The 18,673-nt window shown below is 50.9% G+C and overlaps 2 long non-coding RNA genes across 5 annotated transcripts; one reads left to right on the forward strand and one right to left on the reverse strand.

Annotated features, from left to right (window-relative positions):
* The first annotated feature begins 5,210 nt into the window (after window positions 1–5,210).
* LOC123387294 lies at window positions 5,211–9,946 on the forward strand. 2 transcript variants are annotated; one of them, XR_006601652.1, is made up of 4 exons: window positions 5,211–5,575; window positions 6,478–6,646; window positions 8,598–8,711; window positions 9,336–9,946. It is a non-coding gene; the product is annotated as an uncharacterized LOC123387294 (long non-coding RNA). The 2 variants fall into 2 exon arrangements; XR_006601651.1 differs by having other exon boundaries at window positions 8,598–9,946.
* Window positions 6,351–18,672, reverse strand: LOC123387293. Of its 3 annotated transcripts, none has more exons than XR_006601650.1 (3): window positions 18,611–18,672; window positions 10,888–16,071; window positions 6,351–7,319 (listed from the first exon to the last, which is right to left on the reverse strand). It is a non-coding gene; the product is annotated as an uncharacterized LOC123387293 (long non-coding RNA). The 3 variants fall into 3 exon arrangements; XR_006601649.1 differs by having other exon boundaries at window positions 10,888–16,142; window positions 18,611–18,668; XR_006601648.1 differs by lacking the exon at window positions 18,611–18,672 and having other exon boundaries at window positions 10,888–16,440.
* Between the last annotated feature and the right edge of the window lies 1 nt (window position 18,673).

Genomic DNA, 18,673 nt, shown 5'->3' on the forward strand with positions numbered 1-18,673 from the left:
GTTCCATAGTTTACAGTATATTCACAAGTCTGTGCAACCGTTACAAGTCCGTGCAACTGTCATTATCTAATTCCCCAAGGGTTTCATCACTTGGAAAAGGAACTGGTAGTAGTCACTCTCCTCTTACCCCCTCCCTTCCGCCCCCAGGGATTCCTAGCCCTCCTTCCGTGTCTGTGGATTTGCCTATTCTGGGCAAATAATAAAATACTAAATCCTCATTCGTGACTGATTTCTTTCACTTGGCACGTTTTTATGGCTTATCCACACTGTAGCCTGTATCAATACCTTCATTTATTTTAATGCGGAGCAAGATTCCATTGCATGCACACACCACATTTGTTATTTTTAGATGTTGATAGCCCACTTTTTGGCTATTATGAGTAATGCTGTTATAAACATCTGTGTACACGTTTTTGTGTGGACACATGTTTTCAATTCTTTGGGGGTACTACCTAGAATAGAATTGCTGGTCATATGGTAACTCTGTGTTTAACTTTTTGAGGAACTGCCAGACTGTTTTTCAAACTGGCTGCAACTTTTTATATTCCTCCCCCAATGCAGGAGAGTTCCAATTTCTCTCCATTTCCCTAACACTTTTTCTCATCTGCCTTTTTGATTCCAGCCATCCTGGTGTGGGAAGTGGTGCCTCATTGTGGCTTTGCTTTGCGTTTCTCTAGGTCATCATGAGGCGGGACATCTTTCCATGTGTTGGTTGATCCTTTGCATATCCTTGCTGGAGAAGGGTCTGTTGCGATCTCTTGCCTCTTTTTGTTTTGTTTTGTTTTGTTTTTGTATCGAGGGGTAGGAGTTCTTTACATTTCTGGATACCAGACTTTCATCAGCTATATGACTTCCAAATTGTTCTCCCCTTCTCTGTGTTGTCTTTTCACTTTCTTGATGCTATATCCTTGAAAGTACAAAAGTTTTTATTTTGACAATGTCCAATGGACCTATTTTTTTCCCCTTTGGTCACTGTGCGGTGTCCTATCTAAGTACCCAGCGCCTAGTCCCAGCTCATGAAAGGTTACACCTATATTTCCTTCCTTCCCACTACAACAGTCGTTGGTTACTGTAGCTTTGTAGTGAGTTTTGAAATGGGGAAGTTTGAGTCCTCCAATGTTGTTTTTCTTTTTCAATATTACTCTGGCCGTTTGGGGCCTCCTGCAATGCTGTATCACTTTGAGGGTCAGTGTTTCCATTTCTTTAAAAAGAAAAAAAAAAAAAGCCAGTTGGGATTTAGAAAGAGATTTCTTTGAATCTGTATATAAATTGGGGAGGCGGAGGATAATGCTATTGTAAAAATACTAAATCTTCTTAGCCATGTCTTTCCCTTTATTTAGGTCGTCCTTAATTTCTTCAGTGATGTTTTGTGGTTTTCAGTGTACATTAGGTTTGCTTTTGCATTTGATTCTTCAAAGGCAAAGGTTATCATAGGCCTAGGCCTTTTTGGATCTGTCTTTCAAAAACATTGTATTCTGAGGGGCACCTGGGTGGCTCAGTGGGTTAAGCCTCTATCTTTGGCTCAGGTCATAATCTCAGGATCATGGGATCGAGACCCACATTGGGCTCTCTGCTTGGCAGGGAGCGTGCTTCCCCCCCCTCTGCCTGCCTCTCTGCCTCCTTGTGACCTCTCTCTCTCTCTCTGTCAAATAAGTAAAAATTTAAAGATTTTTTTAAAAAGATTTTATTTATTTATTTGACAGAGAGAGATCACAAGTAGGTAGAGAGGCAGGCAGAGAGAGAGGAAGGGAAGCAGGCTCCCTGCTGAACAGAGAGCCCGATGCGGGACTCGATCCCAGGACCCTGAGATCATGAGCTGAGCCGAAGGCAGCGGCTTAACCCACTGAGCCAAGTACAATCTAATATGATACAACAAAACCCACCCAGATCAAGAAATATAATATTTCCAACATGCCGGAAACCTCCCCAAAACTTTCTTCCCCTTCAGTCACTTCTTTGCTTTTAACGGAACCATTCATGGATGCATCCCTAAATGAAAGGGTACAGTTTGCCTGTCTTGAACTTTACATCATGGGATCACACTCTATCTTCCTTTTGTGTCTTCTTTTTTTGGCTCAACATTCTCACACAAAGCTCATTCATCCTGATCACTGTATAGTATTCCGTTGTGTGGCTGATATAGTATCCATCCTACTGCATTTGGACATATGGGTTGTTTCCAGGTTTGGGCTATTACTAGCAACGCTGGAATGAGCATTTATTCTTTTTTAACCAGGAAAAAATTACTAAAAATAATTCTCAGAAGCCTGAGCAAGCATATACACGGCCTTTGCAGAGCCGAGGACAGCTGTGTTCCTTCAGAGTCATTTCAGAATCCCCCGACCTCCTCCTGAGAGGACCCCAGACAGTGGACGGACCGGACCCCAGCAGAGAGCGCCGTCGGCGAAGGCGTCCAGCTTTTCCCGGATGTGAACAGTTTAAGGCTTGGGTTGTGCAACCAGCCCTGGGCTTTGGCACGCGTCTGGTCAAGCGACTGGAATGGACTGCCCCCATCTCCCTCCCCCCAAGATTAGAGTCATTTAATCCTCTGGGTATTTGAGGGAGGAAGGGGGCCCGGAGAGGTCGGGCGAGCTGCTTTGCCACAGACTGAGCCTGACTCTATCTTTCCTGCTGTATTGAGATGAAAGCCCTTTGCCCACCTTCCCAGGTGAGAGCTTGGCTGTTCTACAGGTAAGTTGGATCAGGAGATCGCCTGGTGTCCTTTGCCCTGGGAAACAACATTCAAAGAACCGTTCTGACTTCCCACTATAGGGACAAGGGGTGAGGGAGGGGAAAGACATGCAATGATACAGCTTCAAATGACTTCCAATTAAGCTTGTAGCTAATTGTCCACAGCCTGAGCTCCCTGGAGTTGCCCGGTGGGTCCGGACACTAAGCAGGAAGGGAGACTTAACGACTGCCAGCTTGCTGGGTGTCTTTAAGCCACTGAGTGTGGTCTCCACCAAAGGGAGGCAGCGACTCCAGGCTCCCCATCTCTCAACAGAGTTCCTGGGCTCTGCTTCTCCTATCGCTGGGGCTGTTGGTCTCCCAGGGAGGCCCGACCCAGCGGACAGCGGACCCAGAGAGACGTCAGGCTCAGGCTGTCACTGACATTCGCATCCCACAGGGAATTCGATGTCCTACGAGCCACATTTCTACTTGGTCTCCCGGTCCTCCCACCCCCATCCCCGCTCCTCCTTGGGGAATCGGTAAGAAACTCAGACGGAGTCTTCTTTGGACCCCAAGTCATCTTTCTAGAGTTTGAGCCAAGCGAGCTGGCCGTTGTCTGCTGCTCCATGTCCAAGGTCCTGGCTCGTGGCGACAGTCTTCCCCGCACTGCAGAAAGGAGGGGCCGGGACGTGCAGAGCCCCATAGCCGTGGCCACCCCCAGTCCCTTCTCAGTCCCACCCCCAGTCACTGGCACCAAGATCCTCCCCGAACAGCCATAAAAGTGGTGACAATCTGATGTCTCTAAATCAGAGGAGCCCTGAACGATGTTCCAAGCATAATGCCAACCCGTGTAACACATTGTGTACATGATTTTAAAGGTTTATTTTATTTATGGGGGGGGGGGGGCGGAGAGGCAGAGAGAGAGGGAGAGAGCGAAACCTCAAGCAGACTCCACACCCAGGGCAGATGGGGCTCGATCTCACGACCCTGAGATCATGACCTGAGCCAAAATCAAGAGTCAGACGCCCAACCGACTGAGCCACCTAGGTGCCCTTTCATGTATGTGACTTTAAGAACTAGAACAGAAAAGGGACTTTTCCTTATGTTGCTGCTAGAAATGTGGGCTGGCCACCTTTCTCATTTCCCTGTTTGGAGGTGAATATAGCCCATCTTGCTTTTTCCTGCCCCGGTACCATAGTGAGCAGCAGCTGTGGTAGAGGAACCCGGCCCACACGGGCCCCTCTCTGTACTCCCCCACCCCCAAAGGAGGTTGTGCAAGCCTTAGCATGCTCATGGGGCCGTTGGGACACATGCCTGCAAGGCCAGGGTAAGGCTGACCAGCCACGTTTCTGAGTCAGGGGTCTCCATCCTCTTTCAGGGCACCCTTGGGTGGGTTTGTGTTCCCACAGAAGCCCTCGAGTCTCGGTGGGATGTATTAAACTCTCTCCCAACACCTTGAGCCTCCCCTTCCCAACCCCAAACTCTGAAGGCTGCTTCCCCTGGCTTGCTGTGCACCCAGCCCTGCTGCCTGCAGAAACCCGGAGGGTCCCAGTTTTGAGGAGCCCGTGGGTTGGGCCCCCCGTACTGTAGTGCCCAGATGCCTGGATTCATTAAAGAGCTAAGCCACTGGAGGGAAAGGGACTCACTTGGCAGGTAGCTCTGCCAGCAAGGACATGGCTGGACCCAGGAGAGAGCTCTTGGGGTTCAGTGGAGACCCAAGCTCTAATCTCACACCCCTGTCCTGACCCCAGCTGGCACGCAGAATTCCAAAGACCAGCTGGGAAAGGGACTCACTTGGCAGGTAGCTCTGCCAGCAAGGACATGGTTGGCCCCAGGAGAGAGCTCTTGGGGTTCAGTGGAGACCCAAGCTCTAATCTCACACCCCTGTCCTGACCCCAGCTGGCACGCAGAATTCCAAAGACCAGCTGGGAAAGGGACTCACTTGGCAGGTAGCTCTGCCAGCAAGGACATGGTTGGCCCCAGGAGAGAGCTCTTGGGGTTCAGTGGAGACCCAAGCTCTAATCTCACACCCCTGTCCTGACCCCAGCTGGCACGCAGAGTTCCAAAGACCAACCCTCGCCTGGCCAAGATTCCTGTCCTCTGGTTATTTCATCAGACACGCATCTAAATGGTGTTGCAAGGGAATTTTGAAGGTGTAGCTGACGGCCTGTTATGCCCTGAAGGTACCATCCCCACCCACGGCTCAAATCCATTCGAAGCCCTCAGTCTCAAGAGATGGTATTAGGAAGGGGGGCTTTGGGGAGGTGATCAGGCTTAGAGGAGGTCATGGGGGGGTAACGTGATGGGATTAGTGGCCTTATAAGAAGAGACACCAGGCATTTTGGCTATGGAAGGACACAGAGAGGCATCCGGCTATCTATCGATAAGCTGGGGAGTGGCTCCGTCCAGGAACCGAGTCTGCCAGCTCCCTGGTCTGGGACTTACAGCCTCCAGAACCACCTGACATCAATGTCTGTCTATTAAGCCGCCCCATCTGGGGTGTTTTTGTCATAGCAGCCTGAGCTGAGTCAGGTCCTACGTCAGTGCAACTCAAGATGCGAGGGTTATTCAGGTTGGCCTGGGCCAGCTAGGGGAGCCCTTCAGAAGAAGCAGGTTTTTCTTTGCTTGTAGCACAAGAGGAAGTCAGAGAAACGGGAAGAGTGGGGGAGTCCTACGAGGGGGATGTGACGCAGGGATCCCGCCGCCCGCCGCAGGGTCGTGAGTGGGCCTGTGAGCCGGGGAAGGCAGGGCAGGGGCTGCTGGGAAACAACGGGGCCCCGAACCCGCAGCGACCTGCACCCAGGGAGCCGAAGACAGAGCTGGCCAGCGCCCCGCCGGGAGCGCCACAGCCAGAGCACAAGACCCAGTGGAGTCACGGCGACCTCCGACCTACAGACACTGTGAGGTAATAAGCTGGTGTGGTTGCAGGAGCCACCAAGTGTGTCATTTGTTATGCACAGGGACAGGAGGACGCCTCACGTGACCTCACAGGGGCCACTTCACCTTGCCAAGCTTCCAGTGCCGCATCCAGAAAATAGGGGCAGAGAATTCACAGGGTTGCTGTGAACCAGCGGCTATTTTGGAGGTAGAGACAGAGCCCTGGCTGGGCTCGGGGCCAGAAGGCCAACGTTTGCTAGTGGCACCAACCGGAGTAAGTGATTTAACTTCTCTGAGACTCAGTTTCTTCATCTCTAAAATGGAGCCAATAGCAGCTACTTCCTTGGCCAAGCAGTAGCAGTGGGATGCACAACCCCCCAGCCAGAGACCACTTTTCCTGGAGCCCCTGGCAGCTAAGTGTGGTCAGGTGACTAGGCCTCAGCCGCGGAAGGTGAGTGGCAGCAATGGGCTGCTTCTAAGCGTGGGCCTTAAAACATGGCATGTGGCCTCCCACTCGCCCTTCTTTTCTGGAATGCTGAGGTTCCCAGGCTGGCCACACAGCACGGACAGGCAGGCCAGGACCGTGGCCTCCAGGAAAGTGGAGAAGGAAGACAGAAGGAACCCCGGGGCCTGCCTTAACCCCCATGAACAACCAAGACAGGGCGCAGGGCTGGCTCAGTCCACGGAGTGTGTTGACTCTCGATCTTGGGGTTGTGAATTCGAGTCCCACATGGGGTTTAGCGACTGCTGAAAAAGATCTTTAAAAATCTTTTTTAAAACAAACAAACAAAAAAACCAACCAGTGCAAGGAATATAGGCCTGAGGGTCTTCAGCCCAGAGTTTTATTTCATAATGTGGAATTATTATACATATGTCAAGTAATTCATTCGTGCTTATAAGTAGTGTTTGAAGAATATTGTACAATTTCAGTGAATCAAGGGATCCGGTCATTTATTCATCCCACACATACCGACTGAACGGCTGCTCATTATCTGAAGTTATGACATGGAGGGAAACCAAGTCCTTACTTTCCAGGAGTTTACCTTCCGGCCGACAGAGATGATAAACAATCAACAAATATGCAATGTGTCCAACCGTGGTAAGTGTGGGAGAGGCGTAAAGCCAGGTAATAGGGCCAGGTGCGCTTGGGCCAGAGGATGATGGCGGTACTTCCACAGGTGTCCAGCAGAGGGGATTCTAATGGCATCTGACACGTTCCTGAAGTGAGAGAACAAGAATTGAGACACCCAGGGATAGAGAATCTTAGGCAGAGGAAAGAGCACATGCAAAGGTCCTGTGTTCAGGAAACAGCAAGGAGCCATTGTGGCTGGTGCAGCCATGGAGAGGGAGAGGAAGACAGAGGCAGGGTGAACACACAAGGCCCTCGGTCAATGTGAGGGCTTTAGCTTTCGCACACTGAGGGACACAGGAGCCACTGGAGGGCTGAGCAGAGGTGTGCTTCGAGCTACGTGTAAGAAATAAAGCCTGGCGTAGGGGCCCCTGCACGATCTAGGTAAGCAACAGTGGAGGCTGAGGTCATAGATATGTTCAGGATGCAGAGATGACAGGATTTACCAGAGGCTCAGATGTGAGCGTGAGCCCAGGAGGAGTCAAGGAAGATTCTAGACTTCTAAGATTAAAGGACAGAGTTGCCTTTCCCTGGAGGGAGTAGGTGTATGGGGAGGCAACAGCAGGAGGTCAGTTCTGGACACATTACATTACTGTTGGACCAGCCAAGTGGTGGGCGGTCAGAGTCCTAGGGGGGGTCCTGTCTGGAGATAGAAATTGGAGGCAGTCAGAAGAAAGGCAGCATTTAAACCACAAGACTTGAGAGCACCAGGGACGGAGTATGGGAACCTGCGACGCTGCATGACTGGGGGTGAGGCGATGATTCGGGGAAACCGGAAAGATGTCTTTAAACAGTGTCTTTTGTTTTTTTTATTGTGGTAAAATATAAATCACCCCCCAAATTGCCATTTAACTATTTTTTAAATACCCAAATCAGTGGCATCGATGACATTCACAAGATTATGTAGGCATTGCCCCAACTTCAAAAACGTTTTCATCACCCCAAACAGAAACTCTGCCTCCCCTCCCCAGCTCTGGCAGCCACTAATCTACTTTTTGTTTCCCTGGATTTGTCTTTTCTGGACATTTCACACCAACCGAATCTGAGGACAGAGAGCGTTTTTGGATGTTGCCTCTTTCCTCTTACCATAATGTCTCCAAGGTCTATCCACATTGTAGCCTGTGCACAGTGCTGTGTTTCCTTTTATGACCAAATAATACTGCATTGTACAAATATTTTGCTTCTCCATTCATCTGTTGATGGACACCTGGGTCATTTCCACCTTTTGGCCATTGTGAACAGTGCTTCTGTGAATAAGCAGCGACTCTTAATGAGTTTGGTGAGCAGATAAAAGGCATGAACACCCCTCCATTCCAGGAGCCCTTCAGAATCTTTCAGAAGATAGAAAATTCCTTTTGCTCTATAAAGTGGGACCCTGGGCTTCACTAGGTTGAAAGCTCAGCTTTAAAGCAAACGGGATTAAGAGAAAACGTTTTCTGTGAAGAATTATATAACAATTCTACAAGAAACATTGTTTTATATTACCTAATATGTTCAATAGGAACATGAGATCACCTGTGTCTCTGCAGAATAAGTGCTTGATAAGGCCAACGACTGGTCTATGTCGTGCACTCCCCTGCTTGTGTGTGCTCTCTCTCCCTGACAAATAAATAAAAGCTTTAAAAAAATATGCTGGTAGGGGCACCTGGGTGGCTCAGTGGGTTAAGCCTCTGCCCTCAGCTCAGGTCATGATCTCAGAGTCCTGGAATCTAGCCCCGCATTGGGCTCTCTGCTCACTTGTGATCTCTCTCTGCCAGATAAATAAATAAAATCTTAAAAAAAAAATGCTGGCAAGGGGCACGTATCTACCCTACAACAAAATTGGCTTTATCAACTGTTTTGATTATTACAGTGCATTGTAATTGTTCCGCTTTGAAATTCCATGTATTTTATTTTTCGCCTTTATCTTTTGTGTCCACAGGCATCATTAGATGGGCACGGGGTCCGTGGCATAAGAGCCTACCGTGAGGGTTTGCCTGGCTTCCCCGTGGGACACAGGCTGTCCTGGACCCTGATCGCCAGTCGTGATGCTGCTGTGAGTAGTGCCACCTCTCACCACCAGGAGGCGCTGTTTCCCCCCAGGTCAGGGGAAGCCCAGGCGCAAGTTCAAGGCTTCCTCCCTCCCACCTTTGTCCTAACCAGGGCTGGCAGCAGAAGCATCTGGGAGTTTCCCTCCCCCCTTCTCTCTTTTTAGGATTTTAAGTAATTCTACACCCAATGTGGGGGGGCTCAAACTTACCAGCCTGAGATCAAGAGTCCCGTGCTCTACGAAAAAGCCAGCCAGATGCCCCTCCCTCTCTTAAAAAACAAAACACTTTAATTATGGGAAATTTCTAACTAGTACGAAAGTATACGAACCCCCAGAAAGCCATGAACCAGCTTCAATAATTATCACCTCGCATGGGGCGCTTCCTAAGTGTACAGATGCCCAGGCCTGACCCAGAGTCTTAGGGCTCCCAAAGCTGGAGGGCCACTTGGGAGCCACCATTAGAAGCCTGGCCCTGCCTCCTGGGACACCCCAGGTGACCGCACTTCCTGCTTTCCTGACCTCAGCCTCCGATCCCCCCCACCACTCCAACCACCCCCACCCCACCCCCAGCATAGTGGTCTTCTCCCAGCTCTGACCAGAATCCTGCTCCACTCATTTCCTCTCTCTCAGGCCCCGCAGGACTCGGGGGATAGCTGGCTCCCATCCTCCGCCCCATCACTCTTCCGGTGTCTCTCTGGAAGGCCGCGTTAAGTAACCCACGCCTCACACCCCTGAGCAACCAACCACCCACAGCCACACTCTGGGGCCACTGAGTCTTATGTTGTTTCCTCCTGTGTTGGAGCACAGGCCCGGGAGTCAACGATTTCTCACCTTTTCAGACTGGAAAGAGATTGCGGAGCGATGAAAAAATATGAGATTTTGAAGTGCCTAGAAAAAGTCCCTGAGACAGGTTGAACTGTGTCTCCCCTCCCCCATTCGTATGTTGAACGACTAGCCCCTGGAACCTCAGGGTGTGACCTCATTAGGAGACAGAGTCTCTAAAGAGGTGATTAAGTTAAAATGAGGTCATTAGGATGGTCCTAATCTGGTAGGACTGGTGTCCTTATAAAAAGGGGAAATTCGGACACAGATGGATACAAAGGGGAGCCCATGTGAAGACACGGGGTGGGGATGGCCATCTCCAAGGCCAAGAAAGGCCTCTGAAGGAGCCAACCCTGCTGACACCTTGATCTTGGACTTAACCCCCAGAACGGAGAGAAAAAAATTTTTTTGTTTTTCAAGCTACCTTGTCAGTGATTCTTTGCTAGGGCAGCCTTAGCAAATTAATAAAATCCCCAAATAGATACAGTTCACCAAACTGATAAAATCCTTCCCCAAATTCTGATGCACCAGTTTCTGATCACCGCCAGACACAGCCCGGTGCACAGGACCTGAGTTCCCTACTTGTGTGTATCCCCCCCAGGGCCCTGGGTTCAGCCCAGGGAGGATGCTGGTCCCACTCAGCTCTGCTCAGCCTGACCTAGAGGGTGAGTCAGTCACCATCTTTTGCTGGAGCACCTGCTCTGGGCCCGGACCTCCTGGCAAGTGGGCACCAAGGCCTGATCCCAAACTGGGTCACAAGTTTGATGCAGGACCACAGAGTCCTTGTGACCCACAGGTTGAAGGTCTATGGAAGGCTGACCGTCAGAAACAGTGACACAATTCATGGGCAATTGAAAACACGGAACCCTTGCCCCAAAACTACCACAAATTTCAATTTGGTGACAGTCCACACACAGGCCCAGCTAAGCACACGGGTGACACACCCACCAAGCTGACCCTGCCGTTAGGGGACAGCAAAGGGAGGCTCAGGGAAGGCCAAGGGTCCAGGACACAGGGATGCCACCAGAGATACTGACTGATCACGTGGGCGCCCCCACGGCCATGGCCAGTGTGCATGTGCCTGTGTGCACGAGTGTGAGAGAGAGTAGCCCTTCTTTGTTCTAGTCCACTCTAAACTCACTCCCATAGAGTCAGCATTGCTCTATGTCTCCACAGTTCCTTCTAGAAAGACAAAGGGCTAGACCCGTATCCAAGTCCATTTCCCTACCACTGTCAGATACAAAGATGTTGGAGCAGATCCTGCCTCTCTGGTCTGAAGACTCAGAAATAAATTGCCACAAAGACGTGGGTTTCCTACAAAGACCAGAAAAGAAGCGAAGCCGGCTGTGGGTGTCCTTACTTTTTATCCGGCAACTTCTGCAGGGGAAGCGTATCCGAGAATCAGTGTTTTTCTGGTTTCTGTGTCGGCCTAATGGAAAGCCACGCTAGATGCAAAAGGAGGTTACTCGCAAATAATTTGACCGGGACCCGACAGGCCAGTTAGATCACAGTCCCAGAGTGTGGCCCCTTTAATTCAAAAGTTGGAGACCATGAGTCAGCGGGCGGTGGGGAGAAGTGCAGGCGTCCTTCGCTTGGCCTGAAACTGGGAAGAATGTAAAGACTTCGGCTCAGCGCCGTCCCCAGCCCTGCGCTGGTCAGATCTCCCGCAAGGGACGTGAGTGTCCGGCGGTCGCAGCGGCCCGCATTCCGGGCATTCCGGCCGCCTCACTTCGGCCCACGCCCGGCTCCACGGGCCTGGGGGGCAGAGCGGAATGTGGGCCAAGTGGGCACGGGGCGCGGCCAGGCCGATGTGTGCCACAAAAGGGCCGTCTCTGGAGCCCTCTGAGCACCGGAGGAGACACGGAACAACTCCCGCAGGAATCCGCTGGCTGGAGGGAGCCCGGCTGCCCACTGTGCTTCCAGCTTTGAGAGAGAGAGGACTGGCTTGGACCAGAAGGGGTGTCTCAAGGCCAAGGTTAGACTCAGAAAACCTTTCTAAGGGGTCTTCCGACTTAAATATAAGTGGTCCAAATGGAAACAGGCCCATCTTGCCCCACTTGGCGCTAGGAAGTACCGAGGTCGGCAAGACAGAACCAAAAAAGACGGAGTCCAGGCAGACGGGCATGAGAAGGGGAGGGCCGCGGGCCGTGGCTGGCGGAGGAGCAGTGGGGGCACGGGGAAGGTGGGGGGGGGTCACAGCGCCTGCATCAAAGGTACCAGGAGCCCCACCCCCTCATGGGTTCTCCAGGTTCGCCGGAGGTCATGGATGAGCCTTGTGGTCCAAGACACCCCCAAGGAGCCAGTGTGTCTTGGCTCTCCAACCTCTGGTGGCTTGGGTCCACTTCCTGTTGCCATGGCACACCAGCTGGCCGCACAGCTCACTGGACCCAAAGTTGGCATCTGCGGGTGAGGCTGGGCGGACCCAGAGGATTAAACTGTCTTTTGCTGAGCTCCCATGGAGGCACCTTTCTCCCCAGCCGCTGGGGCAGACACACCAGCAACTTCTCATTCCCGCCAACATCCTGGGCCTGGGAGGGCGGAAAAGGAAAACCCTTCCCAAGGCAGACCCACGTCCTAATGCCCGCCCAGGCACGTTCGCCAAAGCTAACGACAAAGCTAAGGACTGCCTGCACAGCTTGCCTTGTGGGGGGAGAGAAGCAGCGTACGTGTGTTTATGGACAAGCCCGTCTGCAAAACAGGTCCACAGGGCAGGAATGCCCCTGAGGCCCGTCTCCAAGGACATGGATTCTCAAGCCAGACTGCTTGGGGTCAAATCCTGTCCCTCATTTCTGTCACATCCCTTGTGACTTTTGGCACTTCCTATGTCTGTTTTCTTCTCTGTAAGTAACAACAGACCCTAGCTCCTGAAAGACACCATTTCCAACGCTTAGGACAGGGCTTTGCACAAAGTGCTCTGTAAATGTTGAGGTTTTTTAATTTAATTTTTTTACTTTTAAATATTGGTTTTTATTATTCCAGTGTGCAAACCTCTCCTGGCCCGAGACACCCAATACCCCAGCCCAGGGTTGGGGGGAGCTTTGTTCCCCTCAACATCCACGAGCAGACCGCTTCAAGGGCCCTAGAGCTCGCTGCCCCCCCCCCCCGAAGCCCTTACCAGCCAACACGGCGGGGTAGAGCCTCCAACATCCAGGCTCCGGTGTCTCCCCTGGCTCCGTCGCCTCTCGCCGCCGCCTCCCTCGGGGCCCAACAGTGTGCAGCACTTCTAGGGCAGTATACTTGCTGATTGCTTCCTTCACTATTACTCACAACAACCAGCTAAGACACTGCCAAAGAAACACTCACAGCTGGCCCCGCCGACGACCCGGGTGCAGGCCTGTTCCACCGCTCGCTCCCGCCGACCTGCGGATAGGAAGGAACGTGGCCGTGGAGAGAGCGGGGACCGGCGACAGATCCCAGCCGGGCTGGCCTGCGACTCACCGACCCGGAGGAAAAAATAAAAAAGACCAAGTCAGCTTTTGCCTGGAAGAGAAACAGTTAGGAAGGGACAGTGGTCGTCAATCCGCACGGCTATGGGAACCAACGGGGAGCAAGAGAACGAACACAGCGAGCCCCGCCGTTCCCCCATCCTGGGCGCCCCTGAGGGAGCCGAGCAGTCAGAATCCTACTGGGAAAGCGGAAGCAGAAGGAGATTGAGATGAAGAGATTTATTTCAAGGAACTGGCTCACATGACTGGGGCTGGCGAGGGCCGCCTGGCAGCCTGGCCGGCCGCTCTCAGGCAGGAGCTGACAGTGCAGTCCACAGGTGCGGTCTCTTCCTCCTCAGGAAAGCCCCAGCTTTGTTCTGAAGGCCCTCCAACTGCTTGGATGAGGCCCCCCCACGTCATCGAGGTGAAGCTTTAAAGTCAACTAATCGTAGACGCCCCCGGCATGGGCCCAAAGGAGCGCCTCGCTCGGTGTTCGGTGGAATGACTGGGTCCCGCAGTCCAGCCAAGCTGACTCGAGGAGCCCATCATGGTGGCTGCTAGAACATCTGGCCACCAGCTGCTTTGGCTGTGGACCACCGATAGTTCCTCTTCTGTGTGGGGGCAGGGACACACAGGGGCGCTCCTGGGAGGGTCACTGAGCCCCCTGCCCCAGGCCAGGAGGTCCCAGAAATGGGTTCCAGGCAAGCTGCAGTGGACGAAAGCAGCTCCCAGGTGGGCAGACCCTGCCCACCTGCTGTCCCCTCACTGGGCTTCCCCTACACTCAGCAAGACGCAGAGCACACAGCGCCCCCTTCCTTGGCTTCTAAATGTCCAGTGGGAGCTGGTGGCAGTCTCTTGTTACCTTAGTCTTCTGCCCCCAGACAGATGAACCCGTGATGCCTTGCCTAAAAACCAAGCCAGACTAGACTTTAATTATGGCCTTTCAGCGTGGAAAATACGCCTCTGCTACGTCCAGTCTTATCTCAAAGGTTAAGTGGCTCTGTCAGATTGGAGCCCTGCGTCCAAGAACCACCTGCGGGCTCCGGAGAAGCGGGTTTTCTGGTTTCGTGCTGCAGCTTCTGACCCCGCGGGCCCAGGATCGGCCCAACGGCACTTTCCACACTGGCCGTCCTCAAGTCAGCATGGGGGCAAGCAGGAGCCTGAATAACACCCGGGCTGGCTGGAAGAGGCAGGGCACCCCCCAAATACTGAAAACAGAAGCAGGGTCCCCAAGGTAAAGACAGCGACGTGGGAATTAAGCAATAGTGGCGCGCTTGGTGTCTGAGCTCAGAACAGCATTTGGGATGGGCTAACCCTCCCAAAAATGGGCTGTGAGAGGCGGGAACGAGCTCACCAGCACCCACTGGCCTCAGGCTGGTCCTTGGCACCGCTGTCAAGGTCAAGTCAGCCTGGTGCCTGTGTGTTTCTCAGGGATGGGGCACGCGCTGAACCCCAGCAGAGGTCAAAAGCACTAATGGAGGGAGATGAGGGAACTCCTAATTCTTGGATCCAGCCTACCCTCAGGCTCAGAAAATAAACCAAAGGAAAAGATGGCTCAGAAAAGCAAGACCAGATGTGTCTTCTACTGCTAAGCAGCCCCTGTCCCTGATCTCCATGCTGAACCCCATGTTCTCAATCTAGGCAGTGAGTGACCTGGGTGATGCCGTGGCTACCTGTGGAGGCTGCTCCCTGGACACCAGAGCTGAGTTGGCAGTTATGGTAGCCAGGAGGGCCTCCTTCTTCCTCCTCTGGAGTCTGGGGTCCTCAGACAGAGAGGACAATCTTCCCCGTCAGAGAGGAGAGGTCTGGACTTCAGGAACAATCTTCCTAGTCAGAGAGTCAGAGAGTGGAGGCTTAGACTTTGGAGACAGTCTTCCCAGTCAGAGGGGGCAGGCCTGGACTTCGGGGACAATCTTCCTAGTCAGAGTGAGGAGGCTTGGACCTCGGGGACAATGTTCCCAGTTAGAGAGGGCAGGCCTAGACTTCAGGGACAACCTTCCCAGTCAGGGAGAGGAGGCTCAGACTTTGGGGACAGTCTTCCCAGTCAAGGAGGGGAAGCCTGGACTTCAGGGACAATTTTTCCAGTCAGAGAGGCGATGCCAGAACAAGGGTGAATAATGAGTCAGTGGCTGAAATCTGTGTTCCGCAAAGTACACAGCACACAAGTAAGCAGGCTTTTACCACATCAGACCTTCCTGCAAAGCTGCAACCCAAGGTCAGAGTGAACGTACTTAGATTTGAACAGACATTCTCTTCTACCGAAGGGCTTTCGGTTCAGCTACCAGGTGAGCTTCTGCTGCATTAACACAAGATACTTCAAAGACCTGGGGCTCGGTTCAGAGCCCTGATTCTGTCTTCAGTTCATTTGTCCTAACAGGGGCCCTCTGGAGCCCCAGGCCCAAAACCTCTCCCTACAGAGTCAAGACCGCTGGTCCAGGGAGCCGGGAGGGATACAAGAAAACTGGAAGTCATCTCTACCGAGGAGTTTTAAGTTCCCAGCACTTAAATTTTAGACACTGAAGAGAAAGTGGCTTCTGGCAACATGGCTCTTGGATGTTCCAATTCCTGGAAAAAGAGGCGCCCTCTTCATCCAGGAGATGTGGAAATTCATTCAGGAAACCTTCCCAATCCTACAGCACACGTCTCAGCAAGCACAGATGTTTCTTCGGCAGCCATCAGCTTCTGAGTGTGCACCTGTGATGGGCTGACCCCGTGCCTGCGTGGGGGCGCAGGGGGTAGGTCGGGAGGGCAGAGGATGTCCTGGGCCTTGGGGGGTGCATGAAGAAAGAGATGGGCAAGAAACCACAGCCACGCCCAATTATAACTGTGAGCAGTTCTGAACCATGAGAACAAGCACTTTCAAAATGCCCGATCTGGGGGCAGAACGGTGGTGCTGGGAACGAGTCACAGCTTTGCACCCCACACTCCTTCCCCTGCCAGGCTTGGAGAGGAATCCGAAGATTTTTACCACAATTTTTACCACCAACCTTAGTTAGGCTTCCTCTTGCATTTCACAATGATGCGGGAATTTTTCTGCTCTTGCACTGACCTCCAGAAAACCAGACCCCGTGGCAGGAAGGTGGTGGTGGCCCAGAGGAGCTTCGGGGACCTGTCCAGATCTGTGAGTGACATCCATCCAGGTTAAAGGCTGGGCAGAGAGAAACCTGCCTTAAGAGTGGGGGATCTCACACTAAAAAAGAGAATTGCAAGTCAGTCTCGCTGAAGAACATGAAGGCAGAAATTCTCAATAATTGAGAATTCAATAGTACATTAAAAGAATAATTCACCACGATCAAGTGGGATTTCTTCCTGGGCTACAGAGTTTCAATATTCGCAAATCAGGGACGCCTGGGTGGCTCAGTTGGTTAAGCAACTGCCTTCAGCTCGATCGTGATTCTGAAATCTCGGAATCGAGTCCTGGCATCAGGCTCCCTGCTCCGCAGGGAACCTGGTTCTCTCTCTGACCCTCCCCCTTCTCATGCTCTCTCTCTCACAGTCTCTCACTCCCTCTCAAATAAATAAATAAAATCTTTAAAAAATTCACAAATCAATCAACATGATACATCACATTAATAAAAGAAAGGATAAGAACCAGATGATCCTCAACAGATGAAGAAAAAGCATTTGACAAAATATACAAAAATATGCAAAAGACCCAAGCTAATACCCTCCTCAACAGGGAAAAACTGAGAGCCCTTCCCTTACAGTCAGGGATGAGACCGGAATGTCCACGCTCCCCATTTCTATTTCACACAGTACTGGAAGTCTTAGCCTCAGCAGTCAGACAACAGAAAGAAATATAAGGTAACCAAATCAGCAAGGAAAGAAGTCAAACTTCCACTATTTGCGGATGGCATGACACTGTATGCAGAAAGCCCAGACGTCTCCACCAAAAAATTGCTAGAATACATGAATTCAGCAAAGTTGCAGGATATAAAATCAATGTGCAGAAATCTGTTGCATTTCTATACACCAATAAGGAAGCAGCAGAAAAAGAAATCAAGGGGTCAATCCCATTTACAGCCAAAAACAATGAGACACTTATGAACAAACTTGAAGAGATAAAAGATCTGTACTCTGAAAACTATAGGACGGGGCGCCTGGGGGGCTCAGTGCATTGGGGACTCTGCCTTCGGCTCAGGTCATGATCCCAGGGTCCTGTGATCAAGCCCCGCATCGGACTCTCTGCTCAGCAGGGAGCCTGCTTCCCTTCCTCTCTCTCTGCCTGCCTCTCTGCCTGCTTGTGATCTCTGTCTGTCAAATAAATAAATAAAATCTTTAAAAAAAAACAAAACAAAACTATAAGACGCTTATGAAAGAAATTGAAGAGGACACAAAGACATGGAAATCCGTGCTCGTGGACTGGAAGAACATCCTTAAAATGTCTATAACAAACTAAGCTGCCTGTGCAGCTACTGTAATCCCTACTGAATACTAGCATTTTCCATAGTGCTAAAACAAACAATCCTAAAATTTGTATAAAGACCCAGAACAGCCAAAGCAACCCTGAAAAAGAAAAGAAAAACTGGAAGCATCAGGATTCTGGATTTCAGGCTCTATTACAAAGTTGTGATCATCAAGACAGTACGGAACTGGCACAAAAAGAGACACATAGAGCAATGGAACAGAATAGAGAACCAAGAATTGGACCTGCAACTATACGGTCAACTAATCTTCAAAAAAGCAGGAAAGAATGTCCAGTGGGAAAAGACAGTCTTCAACAAATGGTATTGGGAAAACGGACAGCAACATGCAGAAGAATGAAACTGGACCACTTTCTTATACCATGCACAAAAATAAATTCAAAATGGATGAAAGACCTAAATGTGAGAGAGGAAACTGTCAAAATCCTAGAGGAAAACACAGGCAGAAACCTCTTTGACTTTGGTTATAACCACTTCTTATTAGTTTTCCCTTGCGGGAAGCAAGGGAAACAAAAGCAAAAATGAACTATTAGGAATTCATCAAGATAAAAAGTTTCTGCACCACGAAGGAAACAATCAACAAAACTAGAAGGCAGCCTACAGAATGGGAGAAAATACTTGCAAATGACATGTCTGATAAAGGGTTAGGATCCAAAATGGCTAAAGAATGTATCAAACTCAACCCCCAAAATCCAAATAATCCAGTTAAGAAATAGGCAGAAGACATGAATAGACACTTTTCTGAAAAAGACATCCAGATGGCCAACAGAAACATGAAAAGATGCTCAACATCACTCATCATCAGGGAAATGCAAACCAAAACCATGACGAGATATCATCTCACACCTATTTAGAATGACTAAAATTAACAGCACATGAAAGAACAGATGTTGGCAAGGATGTGGAGAAAGGGGAACCCTCGTGCACTGTTGGTGGGAGGGCAAGCTGGGGCAGCCCCTCTGGAGAGCAGTATGGAGGTTCCTCAAAAAGTTAAAAATAGAACTACTCTATGAACCATTAATTGTGCCAAAGGGTATTTACCCAAAGATAAAAAAAAAAAATACAGATTTGAAGGGATGCATGGACCCCAATGTTTACAGCAGCATTATCAACCAGAGCCAAACAATGGAGAGAGCCCAAATGTCCATCGACTGATGAATGGATAAAGAAGATGTGGTCTATATATACAATGGAATATTACTCAGCCATCAAAAAGAATGAAATCTTGGGGCACCTTGGTGGCTCAGTGGGTTAAAGCCTCTGCCTTCGGCTCAGGTCATGATCCCGGGGACCTGGG

The sequence above is a fragment of the Mustela putorius genome, unplaced genomic scaffold (genome assembly GCF_011764305.1).
Source record: "Mustela putorius furo isolate JIRA1106 unplaced genomic scaffold, ASM1176430v1.1 tig00003853_pilon_pilon_pilon, whole genome shotgun sequence".
Classification (NCBI taxonomy): Eukaryota; Metazoa; Chordata; class Mammalia; order Carnivora; family Mustelidae; genus Mustela; species Mustela putorius.